This window comes from Sus scrofa, chromosome 4 (assembly GCF_000003025.6).
Source record: "Sus scrofa isolate TJ Tabasco breed Duroc chromosome 4, Sscrofa11.1, whole genome shotgun sequence".
Taxonomy (NCBI): Eukaryota; Metazoa; Chordata; class Mammalia; order Artiodactyla; family Suidae; genus Sus; species Sus scrofa.
The window spans coordinates 69,849,683-69,869,894 of NC_010446.5; the positions used below are offsets into that span (position 1 = coordinate 69,849,683).

Consider the following 20,212-nt stretch of genomic DNA (forward strand, 5'->3'; position numbering starts at 1 on the left):
AGAATTTATTTGTAAGTCCTTCTCCTCCACAAGTGCACTGGTCTCCAGCCTCTACGGCCCATTGGCGTTGACAGCTGGGGTGAGACAGATGGCTGTTCTGCATCTGTGCTGTCCCGGGGGACCTCTGTGATGCCTCGGCCAGCAAGGACTACTGGGGATACCCTGGGTTTTATCAGCAGCAGTAGCCTAAGTTGGATGCTCTGTGTCAGATTGTCACAGATGCGTATCATTAAAAAAAAAAAAAAAAAAAAAAAAAAGACCTTTCTACTCTAGAATGCAATTTTTCCTAACTGGGAGATGTTGATACACATTACACAATATGGACTTCTGCCACTTGTAATGTGTCAACTATTGGGTGGAATCCATGAATAAAATCAGCCAGGCTTTAAAAATATATATAATTGTCTCTAGAAACCATAAGGGAACCATGGAAATGAATCTTCTGTTACTAACACAAATCGCAGCCGAGGACCTGCTGCCTCAGACGGTATGAAACTCCTGCCTAGTGTGATTAGTGAAGAGAGGTAGACCTTACCTTGGTTGTCTGCTGAACAAATGAGCAGTGCTGTCAGTGCAGTCGTTGAGCTTGCCTTTAATAGTTGTCTCCTCCACCAACGATCACTTCTATGCTATTGTTGTTATTATAACTATGATTTTGCCAATAATTAGTCATTCATGGCACCAAAACTTACTTTTTTTTTTGGGTCACGGCTTAGAGCAGCTTGACCCTGCCTGCAGCAGTCAAAGTGCCAAGTCCTAACTGTTAGATGACCAGGAGACTCCCCAAACTCACTTTTATTATCACAACATTTTCCTAAAGGATTGGTAGATTTCAGATAGGTGTACCTCTGCCTTTTCTGGCTCCGTCTCCTTAGACAGATTACTTAACCATCTTAAAGGGGACTTGTGACACTCTCCAGGAAATATTGCAGGCAGTAATTAGACCTGATATTTAATAGAGAGTCTATAAGGATCACATGCGATACCCCCTGTGAATTCTTATATACATATCATTTATATACTAAGTGCTCAATAGATGCTAGTCATTATCATTAGTTTTACTGTGGTCATTGTTATTGTTGGGGAACTATAAGTAAGTAATCGTCCTCCACCTCATAGTCAGGGTAGGTCCCCATTATTGGAAGTGGGAAGGCAGGGAAATTTCTCTGGAGTGGCTCTTGCACAGACAGAGCTTCCAGGGATTGGTTAAGGTGGGGCCCAAGTTGAAGTCTGGCAATGAGCTGGAGATGCCTCTCCTCTGCTACTCTGGGGGAAGTGGACATTGTCTGGCTAGTACTGGAATATCTTCTGAGGAGGTCTCCTCTTGGCTAGTGAGCATATTTTCTTTTTCTTTCTTTCTTTTCTTTCCTTCCTTCCTTCTTTCTTTTTCTCTCTCTCTCTTTCTTTCTTTCTTTCTTTCTTTCTTTCTTTCTTTCTTTCTTTCTTTCTTTCTTTCTTTCCTTCTTTCCTTCCTTCCTTCCTTCCTTCCTTCTCTTTTTCTTTTTATGGCCGCACCTGTGGCATATAGAGGTTCCCAGGCTAGGGGTCCAGTCAGAGCTGCAGCTGCCGGCCTACATCACAGTCACAGCAATGTGGGATCAAAGCTGCATCTGTGACCTACACTACATCTCACAGCAATGCTGGATCCTTAACCTGCTGAGCAAGGCAATGCTGGATCCTTAACCCACTAAGCAAGGCCAAAGATCAAACCCACATCCTCATGGATACTAGTCAGGCTTGTTAACCACTGAGCCACAGTGGGAACTCCAAGCATATTTTCTTTATGTCTTTATCTTTTAAAGGTGCGGACATGGTAGTCTGGAAACGTGTAAGTGGCAAGTCATCAGATTAAGAGACAACATTCTGATATACCATGGAACAAACCAGGGAACTACCTCTATAGGATATCTGTGCTAGTTTTCCCATAGTCCTTTATTCCTCTGTCCAATATCATTTATTGAATGGTGACTGTGTCTATCACCATTATTCTGTGTGCTTTCAAGGGCAAGAATACTCTACTATTCATTCATTCAACAAATACCTACCAAGTGTTTATAGTGGGCCTCCCAGGTCTATTCTTGTATTCCAGTCCCTAGCGGAGTAGTTGGCAAATAATTGGTATCTGAAAAAAGTCCAAGGAGTAAATGAGGGGAGCGTGTGGTTTTATGACATGTGAAGAAGGGGTTTGCTGGGATCGACCCAATGAGTAGAGAAGCAAGAATCCAGTTAGAAAATTCATCTAGAAGGCAGACACACTTGAAGCAAATATTTAAAGTTGTGATTTAGCAAGAGAGAAGATTCCTTTAGTGAACAAACATTGTAGTGACAGCAGATAAAGAAAGGGATAAGGGGAAGATAAAAAAGAGAATGTGGATAAACACTAAACTTAGGATAGAGGTAACCTGTGGGCAAGAGGGAGGAATTGGGCTTGCGGAAGAGCATATAATGTTATATGTTTATAATATTTTATATCTGAAGCTGGGTGATAGGTGAATGGATGCTCATGTTTTTCTCTATATTTTTCATATTTCATTAAAAAATAAAGGGTCACTATGATGCTTGTCTCTAAGCATTTTTATAATTTCATTAGAAGTTTATAAAATTAGTCACAAAGTTTAGTCAAGTCAACTTCAGTAATGCCCCATCCACTTAGGATGGGGGCCTCATTGACCTCTTTTCAGGGCCTCGGTGACCTCTTTCCAAGGCTCAGTGATTATTTACTGTCCTGGCCGCCAGGTTTGGATCTCTCCAGGAACTTCTTCCTAAAATGTAGATCATGTCATTTTTCTGCTTTAAAGCAGTTAGTGAGGTAAACTTGCCAACCTAGCATTCTAAGAACCCTCCAGATTAGCTCTGATTGACCTCTCTGATCTTTTCCCCACTGTAGGACATTGAGTTCCAGTCACCATAGCTCACTTGACCCAAGTCCACCTTGCATGCTTTCATCAATTTTTAATTCTGTCCATGACACTTGAAAGATGAGTGCAAAACCAGATGACTTTACTTTTCTTGTTCAGTTTGGGAAGATGCCTTCAAATAAACTGAAGCTCTTGGTATCTAAGAGCCTCAAATGAGACGAACATCAAATGTATCTGTAAGCAGGTGTTGGAGCTATATGGTATCTACGGTGCCTAGAATAGTCCTTTCCTTCCTACAGTAGTGAAATTGTGATGGCAACTGCAGGCAATGAAAAAAGTCAAACATTATACAAGAGCTGAGGATTTGATTGGTGTGGTTTATTTTAATTCAGCATTTTTTTTTAAGGCCACACTTGTGGCATATGGAAGTTCCCAGGCTAGGGGTCAAATTGGAGCTGCAGCTGCAGGCCTATGCCACAGCCATAGCAACACTGCATCTTCAACCTATGCCACAGCTTGCAGCAGTGCCGGATCCTTAACCTGCTGAGCAAGGTTAAGGATTGAACCTGCATCCTCACAGATGCTATGTTGGGTTCTTAATCCACTGAGCCATAATGGGAGCACTTTTTTTCAACATTACTTGCATATAGATGTGTGTGATCAGTAGGTAGACTAGAAATATAGTAAATAAAACCCTGGTCTGCAAATTTTGATTTTAATTCTAATTTAGCAAGACTATATTTTTTATTAATGGCTTAAATCCTTGGAGTTTCAGTTGTTGCTGAGAAAGAGTTACTTAACTGTAACTCCAGAATCTAATGGGTCATGTGTTTGCATGCCTTTTGTTCAATGTTACTACAACTGAGTAAGAAGTGCCTAACCAGTTCCTACTGCAGAAGAGCTGGTCCATGAGGGGTGAGTTTGTTCCTGGTGTTCTGTGAATCCGTTGTAGTTATATGAGTTTGAGGAAATAGGTTAATTTGTTACAAAAGCTGTTGACTTTACAATCATGGTTTAAGCAAGTGAGATCATGGCATACTCTACCAGCTAAATTAAACTCATCCTTCACCAGACTGACTTCAGTAATACCTCCTGCTCTAGCAGAGTCCAAATGGTGGTGGATGTGTAAGGGAAATGACGTTTACTGCTTCTCTGGTTAGGTTTTACAGAACCCTTGGAGGTCCTATTGGCTCTTTTCATTCACCTTTAACCCCAAAGTGCCATTTCAGGATTTTATTTTTATTTTTAATCCTCTCATAAATACGGCCTATATTAAAAACTTCAGGTGGCAAGGGAGATCTGAGAAAAAACTTTAATAGGAGGAGAAGAAAGGAATAAGAGAATCTGCAGAATAGGGGAAGAAGTTATGTGTCCGTAAGAGATAGAGAAGAAAATACACATTGGAGGTTGAAGCCATTGAAATTTTTACTTGTTTCTCAGTTCCACCAAGACTCAGCATTTATATATTATTGTTTTCCCAATAAAATTCATGTAGTATTCTAAATGAGAAAAAATGACAAATGGGTACATTAGGTTGTTATTCAGAAAATATTCACTGCCTCCCTTTCCTTCTGCCCCACCTCTGTGGGAGAATTGTACTTTATCTGCCTGTTGATGTTGGGCTTGGGCATGTGACTTGCTTTGCTTCTGATTGTCAGGAACTATAAGAGATCTGATATTTTACCCTATTTTCCAGCTAAAAATTATTTTGCCACTGTTTCATGGATGCTGGCAGAAGACATAAGACTCCTACATCAGAGACAAAGACTTTATTACAGCAATAATAGTAGCTAGAGTATCAGCATTTTCTTGTATTGCTTCCCTAAGCCCCAGTTTCCACAGGATGATATGGAAAGGAACAGCTGACAGCTGCACTCACAATGAGTTGCATTACAAAAGAGAAACCCTGAGCTTAGGGAACCCAAATCTTTTATAACGGGCGGTCAGCACCTTGGCCTTTTATTCTGTAGAAGACCCTGTTTCCATCTTACAAAGATATTTGCTATAGATACTTGAAAAAAAAAATAGAGCACAGTGAAGGCAGTTAGTGCCTCTGCTTACAAAATATGCAGAAATGTGAGTGATGCATGGAGCATTGTCTCTCAAGACTAGCCTCTGCCAGGAGAACATTTTCTAAGATCTCTGTTGCCTTATATAGCCAAGCTCAGTCAAGCTGCAGCCTGATATAAAGCTACCACAGCTAAACTCATCCTGTGTCAGCTAAATAGCAGTCAGCATGAAAACACATAAATATGGGAATAAATGTTTATGACGTGGGATGGTTTGTTAGGTAGCATTGTTAGAGCAATAACTGACTGGTATATGAGTTGGTAAGGAAAATGAGGTGCTGCCGTATCACAAGCTCAAATATTTGGCTTGGATCTGGCTCTGGGACCACACAAGGGATAATGAGGTAACTATTATCAGAGGCTGAAAAATGGTCACCTGTGTTCTAAAATGGCAAAATATTTGATAAAGCTGTTGCTTTCAGTAACTGAGAACTCAGAAAATGTACCTAAGATACTTGCAGCATTTGGTTAGAAGATGTCAAGAGCATGAGCATTTTTTTTTTAATAAAGTGCTACAGGAAGAATATAAACCCCAGAAAAACTGATTGATTAGCAAGGAGGATTTAGAGGGACTATTGAGATCCCGGAAACCTCAGGTTTGGAAAATAAAATTGTTTGTTTGTTTGTTTAATGGCTGCACCCACAACATATGGAAGTTCCTGGGCCAGGGATTGAATCTGAGCTGCAGCTGCAATCTTTGTCTCAGCTGTGGCAACACAGGATCCTTTAACCCATTGTGCCGGACCAGGGATTAAACCTGTACCTTTGCAGCAACACTAGCCCCTACAGTCAGATTCTTAACTTGCTATGCCACAGTTTTAGGAATTTTTTTGTGTCTTTTTAAGAATTAAAACAAAGATTTGTGATATTTATAAAGACCAAATTAACAGTGGATCATATGCCTTCGTTAAGGCATATGAACAGATTAAAGAGTGGCTTAGTAGATCTTCTCAGTGGAACTAAAGTGCTTCTAGAAAAATTGAGGGCAGAGTCTCTCAGAAGACTTATGCTCCCAAAGTACCTGTACTTAATTCTAGAAAGAGACATGCCTTGGAAAGAATTATGGGCGTGAGTTTTGGCACTTGAATTTAACTAGAATTAAGTATATAGAAAACAAACCAAGCTTCTGAGAGATCTGTATTGGCAGAAGTGCCATCAGCCCAGACTAAAAGAGACTGAGACTGTTAGAGATGAAAAAGACCTCCTGCTTCTCAACTTTATACACTGAGGATTTGAGCTTTAAAAACAAAAAGCAAAACAACCCCCCCCCCCGCAAAAAAAAAAAAAAAAATCCCTGCTCAGCCACCAAGAAAGATTTATTTTCAAATGCCCACTTCAAAATCAGTCAAGCAGAAAGATGACGATGGAAGAAACTCCAAGAAGGCCAACTCAAAGTCTGTGGAGAACAGTGGATTGAGAAGCACTCCCACAAAGCAGAATCAAGGTCCTATCAAGAACCATGACCACGATTGTGTTGTTTATGAGTTCCATATTCCCTGAGAACAAAGCAAATCTCCTTTTCTCAACTCACGTGCTTATATAGATACAGGTTTCCACGGAGTATTCTTGTGCAGGAAGGCTCACCTTCTTCCTACAGGCATGCACGGGTATCAATTCACTGCTGCTCTGATTCCTACTAGTTACATTATATCATTACATATAGTTTATTTTCACCCATTTTTGGGCCAAAATTATATATTCTATTTGCTGAGGATATTCTATCCAAGTATCATCATTGTGCATTGGATGTGTGGGGACAGGTAACTTGTGTTTTCATTTCATGCACCAGTGGAATCATAAGGAACTGCAGTCATACCACATGTTGATCATGAGATCTTAGATTTTGAGTTGGATGCTGTGACTTTAGGAGTTTAAAGGGGATGAGTATATTTTACATGTGGGAAGATAGAGAAGAAATAAGAACAAAAGGGTGGGGTAAAGTCAATTGGTTTACTGCTCAATAAAGATTTACTCCCTCACCCTGCCTCAGTGGGATACCATATGGCCTGTCTCCTTGACATTGGGCTCCACTCTGTAATTGACTTGACCAATGAGACATCAGCAGATGTGATGCAGGAAGAGACTTAAAATGTGTTCACAAGGCTGGGCTCACTCTCCTGCACTTTGGCTGTTGCCATGGAAAAGACCTGCTTCAGCCTGGTGTGCAGTGTTAGATGCATGGAGCAGAGCTGTCCTCAACACACCAACCTGTGGTTCCAAGCAGAACTGCCTTAGCCAGCCTGCAGATGCATGAGAAAGTGATAAATGCTCTTTGTTTTCACTGAGATTTTGTTTTCTTTGTAGAAAAAGCTGTCTTATGTTTCGAAGACGTAGAAAATGCTCGCTTTTAGAAGGGAATGATGGCAATATTATGGACTGTGGCTGGTGGAGAAAGCAAGAACTGAATCTCAGGGCAATTTTGAGTTTCAGAGAGGTCAGTAGTGAGTTTTTAAAAAAAGTCTATGGCCTTCTGAAACCGATGATTTCTCTATTTTTTCAAGTTAAATGACTTTAGTGAACATCTGTGCTATCCCGTGCATCTTTATTGGAGGGGTCTTGAAATGAAATCCTAAGTGTTGCTTGTTTGTTTGCAGTACATACGTATAGTGTTGGCATTGAGTACCCCTGGGAATAGTGAGCAGGAGTGGGATTTGGGCTTACTTGAAGTGCAGTGACTTAGCAGTTGATCACATTTTGCAGAATTCTATTTGCAAGCTTAGAAAATTACCACACACAGTTCACCATATGGCACAACTTATTTTGCTAAGGGGACTATTGTATTTGAAAAATCAAAAGCACTCACTAAATCCCCAAATCTCTCTTTTTTTCCCCCTCTATCTTCATGGTTTCCATGACTACATTTCACAGCTCCATATTACATCTTCAATGTAAATGATTTCTCTGGAAAAACACTGTGGAGAATTTTCAGAAGGAAGAAAGTGAGAGAGATATTTACTCTTCCAGGCAAATGGTATGTGTTGATTTCCACAACTCTATCTGGGACTGGGTACAACACCAATGAGAAGTAAATGTTAAAACCATGATTTCTCAAAATTTTAAGATGGATCCTGTGACAAACTAGAGATACTGGGGATACAAAATTTCAGCTGGCAGAAGAGAGTTGGTGGGAGTTCACTTGTGTATAGTGAGTTGGATTCTTATACCGCCTAACAGTTTTTAAATGCTCTACTTCTCTTTTATCTTTGTGGTTTAAGGTGTGCTCTGAGCATATTTTTGGGTTAGGAGAAGGTACAGTCACCTGAATTTTCCCTTCATGAATTTCTTAGAATAACAAAGACAAATAGACATTTCTGGTGGGTTTTTTTTTTGTATTAGGAAAAGAATGTTAAATTTAATTCCATTCCTTCTTAAAAATTTTCTTCACAGCTGCCCTTTCCTAGTGTACCTTTCATATTATCAAAGACCATATGTTGTTTTCAGTTGCATGAATGCTGTCTAGTCCACAGAGTTATTATTGTGTGTAACATGAACACTACTCAGCTGCTGGAAGGCTGTGTCCAGAGCCAGAGTCTTCATTGGTATGTTTTATAAGTGCTGGTACAAGGGCCTTCTAGAGTTGTTACTCAAAAAAGAAACTCTAAATGTGCCATATCTTACAAACAGACAACACTGCTTCAATGCTCCCACTCCTTGCTGTAGAATAACATCCTGCTGCTGCAAGAGGAATAACACTTGAAAGGTAGTCTTGATGCAAATAGACTACTTTTTTTTTCATTTGCTTATTTCAAGGCTTAACACCTTTTTCTTGTTAGTAATTAGCATACCTGAAATTGGCCCAACATTAGCAACGCAGTCTCCACTTTGTACCATGGAAGTTTTCCCAAGTTTGCAGCAAAGTCTAAATAAGTTGAAGAATCCACACTGGGCAGATTAAGAATTGGATGACCTGGAGTTCCTGTTGTGGCTCAGCGACTAGTATCCGGGAGGATTCAGGTTCGATCCCTGGCCTTGCTCAGTGGGTTAAGGATCCAGTGTTGATGCACACTGTGGTGTGGGTCACAGATGCAGCTTGGATCCCGCTTTGCTGTGGCTGTGGTGTAGGCTTGCACCTGCAGCTCCGATTCAACCCTTAGCCTGGGAACTTCCTTATGCCATGGGTGTGGCCATAAAAACAAAACCAAAAAAGTACATTCAGGCTGAAAAAGAAAAAGAATTGGAAGATCTGAATATGCCACCAAGCAGCACAGACCGGAGCAGAAGCTGCTCTGGTTATCTTAAAGTCTTAGATCTTTGTCTTCTATTTCTCATCCAGGGGAGATGTGTAGAGAGCCTTATGCATTTCAAGTTTCTTTTCTCTTCTACTGAAGTCCAGTTTCTGATGAAGTTGAAGGGTGGTGGCATGAGGTGGTAGGGTTATTATCTTTGCAGAAATTGCTGCTTCTACCACATTTTAGCTTCTACTTGTTTCTCTTGCATTATTAGAGGCAGTAAACATGTAGGAATAGAAATTGGTAAACATGTAGGAATAGAAATTGGTTGGTAAACATGTAGGAAGAGAAATTAGTGAACCCTGAGGGCACCATAGGAATTATATGAGGGATGTGTTCATTTATGTGTGCATACGTTACTCTCAGGAGATTTTGTGAGTAAAATGCCTCCTTTTATAAAATGCTACTTGTATAAAACTACATGTATGCATAGGTATAAATATTTTTTTTTTTGGAAATGAGAAATAAAATATGGCCTGCCATATTAGGAAACAAAGGATATTATAGTCAGCAAGGACTGTAGCCACCTTGTAGGCTGAGCTGGTGAGCCCTGAGGGAACTCAGGAAGAAGACAAAGAATACCTGCCATCTAGCAGCAACCACTGCAAGCGCTCATGATGTGAAAGCACAGGATACTGGCATCGGATGGCTGAGGTGCATATCAAAGGAACAATCTCAGTGAGCTCAGATCCTTGTACTTCCCATACCTAGAAAAGATTCCTTAACTTGAGGTGACTAGCTTTCTCTTCTTAACAGTAATCTTTGGTTCTTACTACCTGCCCTTTGTTGCAAAACTCCTGCATATCCTGGCTACCCCACCTTGCCTTCTCAGAGTGGTTTCTCAGAGCTAACTGAAATGCTGCCTCCCGGGCTAGAGTCCTCATTTTTCCCCAAGTAAAATTTAACCCACAACTCTCACAGTGTGCATTTTTTTAAATCGACAGAAATATATCTAAAATGAGATCCCCCCAAAACTAAGATTCTCAAATTGAACAATTTGCTTAAACAGATGAATGAAAAGAATATGCATTGCATTAGGGGATGGAGCTTGGACCTTCAGAAGTTCTTTCCTCCATTAATCTAAGAAAAACCCTGACAAAAATAGTCAAAGTCAACATTTTCAGAAATCTGGAAATTAGTAGAGCTCGGAGCAATCTGGAGAAGTTTATTCAAGAAAAATGACCACATTTCAGTAAGAACAGTGATATTTTAACCTGTCCATACCCCCTCCCCAGTTCTGTGGTAGCCTTGAAAAAGAATAGTTTGTAATCACAGCTCACTCTGTCAGAGAACCTTTTCCCTGGGGGGTATTTGTCAAAATAATCAGAGGCAGTTGTTAACATTGTGCCTGCCTGAGGTGGAAAATAACAGTTGGGGCAAATGGGCTCACCCAGAAGCTGTAAAGGGGAAACTGGGGATGGCAATATCCATTAGGGGCTTGGAAAAGATGCAAGATATTTCTGGAAATCTAGAAATTACTCTGTTTGTGTAGGGCTGTGCACATGTCCAGAGCTGGGAGCATACTCAGCAAAGATCAGCCAAAGCCCCAAGTTCTCACCTCTGGGCTCTGTACCAGCAGAAAGTGAAGCCTAAGGCAGAATTAGAAATTACTTGGCTCAGTGTTGAAGGCATGCCCCATGTACACTGAGTACCTCAGTAAAAACTGAGAAACGTGTTGGCTCCAGATGCTTGAGGAAATCTCTGTCCAAAATTAAACGAGGAGAGACTTCAGTGGCCCCAAACAACGAGGAAAATGGATTTTATAGAATCAGTTCAGAAAAGTCAATATCGCAACAAATGACCACAAATAGTAACAAAAGTAAACCTTGGGAAGGGGGTAGAATCTAATTTGCAGGGGTGTCTTTTTTTTTTTTAAAAAAAAATGCCCAGTTTTTGAGAGATAATGTAAGATATGCAAAGAAAGAAAAGTTTGGCCCACAAAACAATTAATAGAAACTGTTTCTGAGGAAGTCCAGGTATTGGGCTTTGAAGACTTTAATTCAGTTATTTTTTATATTGTCAAAGGAGTAGAGGAAGCCATATGTGAGAATGATGCCTCAACATATAGAGAATATTTTTAAAACAATAGAAAATTTAAAACTCCATAAAAAACATAACTGGAATTAAAAAAAAAATCACTGGAGTTACTCAGCAGGAGATCTGAGCAAGCGGAAAATAGCATTAGAGAACTTGAAGATAGGTCAGTTGAGGTTATCTCATCTAATGAACAGAAAGAAAAACAGCTAAAGAACAATGAACACGTTTCAGACGCCTATGAAACACCATTGTCTTAGTCTGTTCTGTGGGACTTCAAGGCCTCTTTCTTCAAGGACATAGAACACAAAGCTTCTGGCCAAAACAAGAATTGCCAGACCCTTAATCATTGCTCTACTTGTCTCATTTTAATGCCCCCTACCCCACCTTAAGCAAACTGTTCTACTCCTTCCTACCTCCTACCAGGAAAGGTATATGACTCACTCCTCACCCCACCCCTATAGGGCCCTTACACACTCCCAACAAATCAGCAAGTGCATCCTAAGATCCCTCTTTGCCCAGCTAATCAGCAGGTCAGCAGTGTCTCTTATCTCAATAAACTCTTCTTTCTCTTCACCCTGCTAAGTCTGGAAGATTCTTTTTCCGATTTGCGTGCATGGACCATGACATGTTCAGGCTGCTGTAACAAAATATTATAGACTGGGTGGCTTATAAACAACAAACATTTATTTCTCATAGTTCTGGAGGCTGGGAAATCCAGAATCATGGTGTCAGCTGATTCGGTGTTTGATGAGGGCTTCCTTGCTCATTGATGGCCATTTTTTCCCCTCGTGTCCTCATAATGGAAGGGGCAAGGGATTTCTCTGGCACAAATATCATTCATGCGGGCTCCACCCTTGTGACTTAATCACCACTGAAGGGCCAGAAGGGGAGGAGAGATTAAAGAGAGGTAGAAAGAGTATTTGGAGACATGATGGTTGAAAACTCACAAATTTCATAGAAATATTAGTCTGTGTTAATCTATATTTCTTTTTTTTTTTTTTTTTTTTTTTTTTTTTTTTTTTTTTTTTTTTTTTTTTTTTTTTTTTTTTTTTTTTTTTTTTTTTTTTTTTGTTGTTGTTGTTGTTGTTATTGTTGCTATTTCTTGGGCCGCTCCCGCGGCATATGGAGGTTCCCAGGCTAGGGGTCGAATTGGAGCTGTAGCCACTGGCCTACGCCAGAGCCACAGCAACGCAGGATCCGAGCCGCGTCTGCAACCTACACCACAGCTCACGGCAACGCCGGATCGTTAACCCACTGAGCAAGGGCAGGGATCGAACCCGCAACCTCATGGTTCCTAGTCGGATTCGTTAACCACTGCGCCACGACGGGAACTCCTATATTTCTTACTTTGTGACATCGGAGATCAGCAAACCTCATGTAGATAAATTCTTTTTTTTTTTTGGAGTTTTGTTTTTATTTTTATTTTTATTTATTTTTTTTATTTTCCCACTGTACAGCAAGGGGGTCAGGTTATCCTTACATGTATACATTGCAATTATTTTTTATTTTTATTTTATTTATTTATTTATTTATTTATTTTTATTTTTTTTCATGTAGATAAATTCAAAGAGATTTACCTCTAGACACATTATACTCAAACTATTAGAAACAAAAAACAAAGTCAAGGCAAAAGATGCACCATGCAAACAATAACCAAAAGAAAGTTGGAGTGGCTATGTAATATCAGACTAAATTTATACATAGATGATGTATCTACCAGTTTTGAACTGGTTTATTCACTCTGAGTGTGTTTTATGGATTCTTTTAGGATTTTCTTTATATAAGATCTTGTCACCCGCAAATAAAAATAGTTTTACTTCTTACCCTCCAATTTGGGTGATGCCTCTTATTTCACTTTCTCGCCTAATTGCCCTAGCTAGAACATCGAGTACAGGAGTGTGATCCACTGAACAAGAATAAAGTTCGTGTCTATAACTTTACCAGTAGGAAACCATGGAAGCAACCAAACATGGAATGTCAAAACTTACTCTGGACTGGTGTGCTAGACTTCAAGTGCTAGAAATTAAAAGTGTGCCACTGTGAACATTTTCATAAATCTGTGAATCGATTGGGTTATTATATGCCTTGGCATACTTTTTCTTCCAGTTTTTAGTGTCTTTTGTGCTTGTGGTTTGTAAATTGCTTGGATCTGTGAAATTAGTTTTCATCAACATTTCTCTAATTTCTTGAACACACGGACTGTAGCTATGATAACGTCTATTGTCTTTGTTTACTATTTCTTCCATGGGTGTCATTTCTGAGTCAGTTTTAATTAATCGATTTTTTTTTGCATTATAGGTTGTATTTTTGATTTTGTTTTTGTTTTTTTGCATAGTCAGAAAGTTTTGGTTGGGAGACTAACTTTGTGATTTTTACCTTTTTAGGTATTAGATATCTTAGTATTTCTGTAATTATTGTTGAACTCCATACTAGGATTTGATTAGATTTCCTGGAAACAGTTTGAGAGTTTCAGGTCTTGCTCGTAAGATTTGTTGGGTAGGACCAGAACTGTATTTAGTCTAGGGCTAATTTTACCCGTCACTGGTCCAGGCCTCTCCTTGGCACTCAAACAGAAAACTCCACAAGTATGTTATTCTATTTTGGTTGCTGGAAATAGGTCCTGTACTCAGACCTGTTTGGCCTGAACACTGTTCTGTCTGTTCCCTTGGGTTCTCTCCCTGACCTTTCCTCACACTGGAGGGGGCCACATGTGGTCTCTGGAGCTCTCTCTCCTATACTTTGCATCCTGGCCTCCGCAGACACCCAGGTCCTTCTCCTTGACTCAGGAAAACCTCTGAGTTCCGCCCAGGCTCCTCTGTGCTGCCCCCCAGACATGACCTCCAGATGGGTAGCTGGGCAGTCCTGGTCCTTGTTGCATTTTCCCATCTCTCGAAAGGCACTGTTTTTTGCTGCCTGATGTCAATGTCCTGAGTGTCCCTATTTCATCTACTTTGGTGCTTTAGTTATTTTTGGTGGGAAAGTAAACCCGGCACTCTATTACTCTATCTTGACTGGAAGCGGGAGACTTCTTACCGATAGTATTCAAAGTTGAGAAAAATGTAGTAAAATAAGCACTCATGTATTTGTGGTGTTGTACGTTGTCACATTTTATTGAAAGCAGTTTGGCAATTTATCTGTAACCAGGTAGTCTATGTCCTCAAAACACAAAACATATTCTAAGGAAATAATTTGAAATGGTGGTAAATATTTGTGTACAAAGCTATGCATTACATCCCTTTCTTTTTTTTTTTTTTGTCCCTTTGCTATCTCTTTGGGCCGCTCCCGCGGCACATGGAGGTTCCCAGGCTAGGGGTCGAATTGGAGCCACAGCTGCCAGCCTACGCCAGAGCCACAGCAACGCAGGATCCGAGCCGCATCTGCAACCCACACCACAGCTCATGGCAACGCTGAATCCCCAACCCACTGAGCAAGGGCAGGGATCAAACCCGCAACCTCATGGTTCCCAGTCGGATTCATCAACCACTGCGCCACGACGGGAACTCCTATCCTTTTCTATAATAGGTAAAACCAAGTCAATCTAAGTGTTTAACAGTAGGGTAATACTTAAGTAAACTATGGTTTATTCATGGATGGAATATTATGGAGGCATTCAAAAGGAACATTGGGGAAACATTTGGATCATAGTTAGATTCTTTCATACACTTGAGGTAAAAAAAGCAAATTGTGAAATCATAAAACTGTATAAAATCTCACCTAGGAGTTCCCACTGTGGCTCAGAGGGTTGAGAACCCAACTAGTATCTGTAAGAATGTGGGTTCCCTGGCCTGGCTCAGTCAGTTAAGGGATCCAGCATTGCTGGAAGCTGCAGTGTAGGTTGCAGATGCAGCTCAGATCTGGTGTTGCTGTGTGGTAGGATTCAACCCTAGCCCAGAAACTTCCATATGCCACAAGTGTGGCCCTAAAAAGAATGAATGAAAAAGAAAGAAAGGAAGGAAGAAAGGAAGAAAGGAAGAAAGGAAGAAAGGAAGAAAGGAAGAAACTTACCACCACTAAGTAATCTTTACAAACTACTTTTGATCTAAATTAAACAAATGAGAAAAATATTTTAAAAATCTCACCTATACAAAGAATTTGTTGAAAAGCATTGAAATGTCCCAAATGTGAATAATGGATAACTGTAGCCTGGTATTGTATTCTCTCCAATTTTCTTAAACATCCAAATTTTTGATCATGAACATAGATAATTTTTATGCTCATATGTTCATATCAAGATCACATTATTGAGATAAATTCTTTTTCATAATTGATGAGGGTCTTCATCATTTAATTTTAATTGTGGAAGGATCAGAAGTTGAAATTCTAAACTGCTAGGGGTGCAATAGAGAAATTGCTCTAGAGGTCATATATATAGTCACAATGTTGCTTTTTTTTTTTTTTTTTTTTAAGGGCTGTACTTGCAGCATATGGAAGTTCCCAGGCTAGGGGTCAAATTGTAGCTGTTGCTGCCTGCCTACGCCATAGCCACAGCAACGCCAGATCTGAGCCATGTCTGCGACCTACACCACAGCCTGTGGCAACACCAAATCCTTAACCCACTCAGCGAGGCCAGGGATCGAACTTGCATCCTCATGATCCTAGTCATGTTCACTACCAATGAGCCATGACAGGAACTCCACAGTGTTGCTCATTTTATTTAACATTTTCTTTCAGATAAGCATTATTTTGGCAATAATCTTAATTAAAGATTCTCTGAACAAATGCCCACGTTAAAGGCAAGCAGCATGCTGGCAGCAGGATGTGGTGGGTCATGCAGCATGTAGCTCAGAGGCGGACTTTATTTGTAGGCTGATGAGCAAGGAGTTGGTGGGGGGCATATAAGTGCTGGCGACTTACTTGAGTGCTGTGAAATGTCCCTAATATTTTAATGTGTTAAGAAGGATGGTAGAAGATTTAAGAACAAAGTCAGTAGTTTCCAACTGCAAGAATTTTTTCTTCTGTCTTGCAAGATGTGCAATTGGGGATGTCTGTTCCTTTGATCTGAGAGAGCCTGTTTTTTTTTCATTATTATTATCATTATTATTATTATTATTGTATAGTTGATTTACAATGTTTCATCAAGTTCTGTTGTACAACAAAGTGACCCAATCACGCACATTCCCCTATGCTGTACGGTAGGATCCCATTGCCCATCCACTCCAGATATAACAGTTTCTATCCCCAGAAAACCCCAAAATGCCCATCCCTCCCACTCCCTCCCCTTTCCCCCACCCGGAGCCCCAAGTCTGTTCTTCTTGGCCATTCTCTGTTTCTGCTTTTTGTTTGTTTATTTGTTTGTTTGTTATTTTTAGATAGGATCCTCTGTTACATATTTTAGATTCCACAAATAAGTGATATTATATGGTATTTGTCTTTTTCTTTCTGATTTACTTCACTTAGTATGAGAGTCTCTAGCTCCATCCATGTTGCTGCAAGTGGCATTATTTTTTTCTTTTTTATGGCTGAGTAATATTCCATTGTATATATGTACTACATCTTCTTAATCCATTCATCTGTCAGTGGACATTTAGGTTGTTTCCATGTCTTGGATATTGAACATAGGAGTGCCTAGGGATTTATTTAACCCTTAAGTTGCGAAGCAGACTCAGGCCTGAGAAAACTACTTGAGTTGATGTCACTCTAAGCGACTAAACTGATACTCAAGGTAGTCAGTAATTTTTCTGAGTGGTAAGCAGAATTGTATTTCTTCTGTGTTTGAGTCTCCTGAGGTTGTTTTGTTTCTTCTCTGAAGATTTAGGGAATCTGAAGATTTCCCCCAGGTGAGATATTGGGAGCTGAAGGAACAGACTTGCTGAGTGACTTTGTAAGACACCAGGACTCTCGGGTGATGCTTTGAAGGGGCATTCTGTCAGACCGAGGCGTGGGGCCCTGGGAGAGTCTGGCACAGCTGGGAGTGAGAGCAGAGGTAGCGATGGGGAGAGCCCTAGTCAGGATGGAGGGGATGAGCTGTGGCCTACAAAATGTGCTGGTGGCAGGAGGGGACCACAGATAAACTTGAGACAATACACTGGGGGTCCCCAAAGCCCCTGAGGACCCCTCGTATTTGGCTAAGCTCCTGCCTCGGAAGGTAGAGCTCCAGGTGTTGATCAGTTCAGCACTAGCAGAAATGTGACCTCAGTGGGATCCACAGCTGGTGAAACGCACCCATTTGTTTCTTCTAGATGCCACTGTGTGAGGTTAGCAAGGGAAATGCCGATCTAACCTTACGTTCTAGAAACAGGAAACAATGTGAGGCCAGAGACAGTCAAATGGCTTAATAAGCAAAGCAGTAAAGGCATCTTGGGATTGACCCTTTGGTATCCCTGAGTGCAGTGCTATGATCAAAGGCATCTTTCTCTTTTTATTTTTTATTTTATTATTATTTTTTTCTTGTTTTATTATTTTATTTTTTCCCCCATACAGCGTGGGGACCAAGTTACTCTTACATGTATTCATTTTTTTCCCCACCCTTTGTACTGTTGCCATATAAGTATCTAGACATAGTTCTCAATGCTGCTCAGCAGGATTTCCTTGTAAATCCATTCTAAGATGTGTCTGATAAGCCCAAGCTCCTGATCCCTCCCACTCCCTCCCTCTCCCATCGGGCAGCCACAAGTCTCTTCTCCAAGTCTGTGATTTTCTTTTCTGAGGAGATGTTCATTTGTGCTGGATATTAGATTCCAGTTATAAGTGATATCATATGGTATTTGTCTTTGTCTTTCTGACTCATTTCACTCAGTATGAGAGTCTCTAGTTCCATCCATGTTGCTGCAAATGGCATTATGTCATCCTTTTTTATGGCTGAGTAGTATTCCATTGTGTATATATACCACATCTTCCAAATCCAGTCATCTGTCGATGGATATTTGGGTTGTTTCCATGCCCTGGCTATTGTGAATAGTGCTGCAATGAACATGCGGGTGCATGTGTCTCTTTTAAGGAGAGTTTTGTCCAGATAGATGCCCAAGAGTGGGATTGCGGGGTCATATGGAAGTTCTATGTATAGATTTCTAAGCTATCTCCAAACTGTTCTCCACAGTGGCTGTACCAGTTTACATTCCCACCAGCAGTGCAGGAGGGTTCCCTTTTCTCCACAACTCCTCCAGCACTTGTTATTTGTGGATTTATTAATGATGGCCATTCTGACTGGTGTGAGGTGGTATCTCATGGTAGTTTTGATTTGCATTTATCTTACAATCAACAATGTTGAGCATTTTTTCATGTGTTTGTTGGTCATAATTTTCTTTCTCTCTTTCTTTCCTTCCTTCCTTCCTTCCTTCCTTCCTTCTCTCCCTTCCTCCCTCCCTCCCTCCTTCCCTCCTTCCCTCTTTCCCTCCTTCTCTTTCTTTCCTTCCCACCCCCACAGCATATGGAGTTGCTAGGCCAGGGATCAGATCCAAGCCACAGCTGTGACCTATGATGCTACATCAGGTGCTTAACCCACTGTGCTGGGCCAGGGATTGAACTTGTATCCCAGGACTCCAGAGACACTGCTGATCTTATTGTGCCACAGCAGAAACTCCCAAATTCATCTCTATTTTAAGGGGGTCACTCTACCACAGATTCTCTGTCCTAGTTCTTGGACTGCTTCTCCTTAAAAGGAGAGTATTTGATGCACTAGTTAGCAGTCCATTTCCTCACCACAAGAGCTCTGCATTTTGAAGCAGCACGACCTCCTGGAGTCAGCTGGATTGAATTTTCTGCATCTACATTTTTAAGGCCTCTATTTTAAAATAAAAAGATTTGTTGTCATGAAGTTTACTGTACACAGAGCAGTGTTACAATAAGATGAGTTTCTGTACATCTATTATCTAATTGGAAAGATGACAAGTGAAAAATAATGGTGCCTCTGTTATGATGACGTTTATGCTTTCAATAGTTTATAGTTCTTAAAATCAGGGGTGAATCAGATCAGTAAATAGTGTGTAAAAATACAAAGCAATATGAATAAAACATTTTAGAAATGAAAAGCTTTTAAACCATTCCTCCCTCATTTTTGTACTCACTGAATTCCCTTATTAATAAGAATTATGTTTTTACTAACAAAGGAACAAAATGCTATTATCCACCAGTAAACTCTGTTATTACAGCAATGCATAAACTTTCAAGGGTATATACAAGAAGTTCCTCTGAACACAAGAAAAGCAAAGCCAGGAATTGTTTTTTTTTTTTTTTTGTCTTTTTGCTTTTTCTAGGGCCGCTCCCGCGGCACATAGAGTTCCCAGGCTAGGGGTCCAGTCAGAGCTGTAGCCACCGGCCTACACCAGAGCCACAGCAAGAAGAGATCCGAGCTGCATCTGCGACCCACACCACAGCTCAAGGCAACACCGGACCGTCAACCCACTGAGCAAGGCCAGGGATTGAACCTGCAACCTCATGGTTCCTAGTTGGATCCGTCAACCTCTGCGCCACGACGGGAACTCCAGGAATTGGATTTTTGTTAAAGGTATTTTAATAGCAAGTTTAGGCGAGCAGGGAAAGGAGTCTCTTCGTTCGTTCCTGGTTTGATGTATTTGAGAGGGGAGGCGAAAAGAAAGTGACCTCATGTATTGATTTACAATTTTGTGGGAGATGAAGGGGCATTGTGTGTTCACTTAGTTTGTTGGCTGAGCAAACTTTTATTTGGTCCCCAAATATGTTCATCAAGTAGATCAGTATGTTAGGATGGGTTAGAGGTGTGTATCTCCTACAACAGAAAATTTTACACCAATTTTCAAGCTCACAGGCTGAACGACCAGAGGTCTAGGTGCTTCCATCTTGTTCCACTGTCCCTAGGGGATTGTTCTTGTCACCCAGGGTAAGATGACCTACACCTCCTTGTCTGCCCTCGGGCCATCAGGAAGTGAGAAAGGGAAGAGGAGGGCACAGCTCAGAAAATGTGCATGTAATCCTCCCCTGTAGCCCTGGCCCCAACTTCATCCTGACTCCACGTCCTGACTCATGTCCTTCGTCATGATTTGTTCTGTCTTTACATTTTTGCCTTACTCTGTGCCACATCCTTACTTTTTCTCTGAAAATCACA

General features: G+C 40.6%; 1 long non-coding RNA gene across 2 annotated transcripts in view; it reads left to right on the forward strand.

Annotated features, from left to right (window-relative positions):
• The window catches only part of LOC106510065, a 144,878-nt gene that overhangs the window by 42,979 nt on the left and 81,687 nt on the right, over positions 1-20,212 (forward strand). Inside the window, exons 3-4 of one of the 2 annotated variants that reach the window (XR_002343285.1) lie at positions 7,232-7,361; positions 7,796-8,906. This is a non-coding gene — a long non-coding RNA (uncharacterized LOC106510065). Of the gene's footprint in view, positions 1-7,231; positions 8,907-20,212 lie in introns of those variants that run through there. The other variant, XR_002343286.1, reaches the window with a different exon arrangement.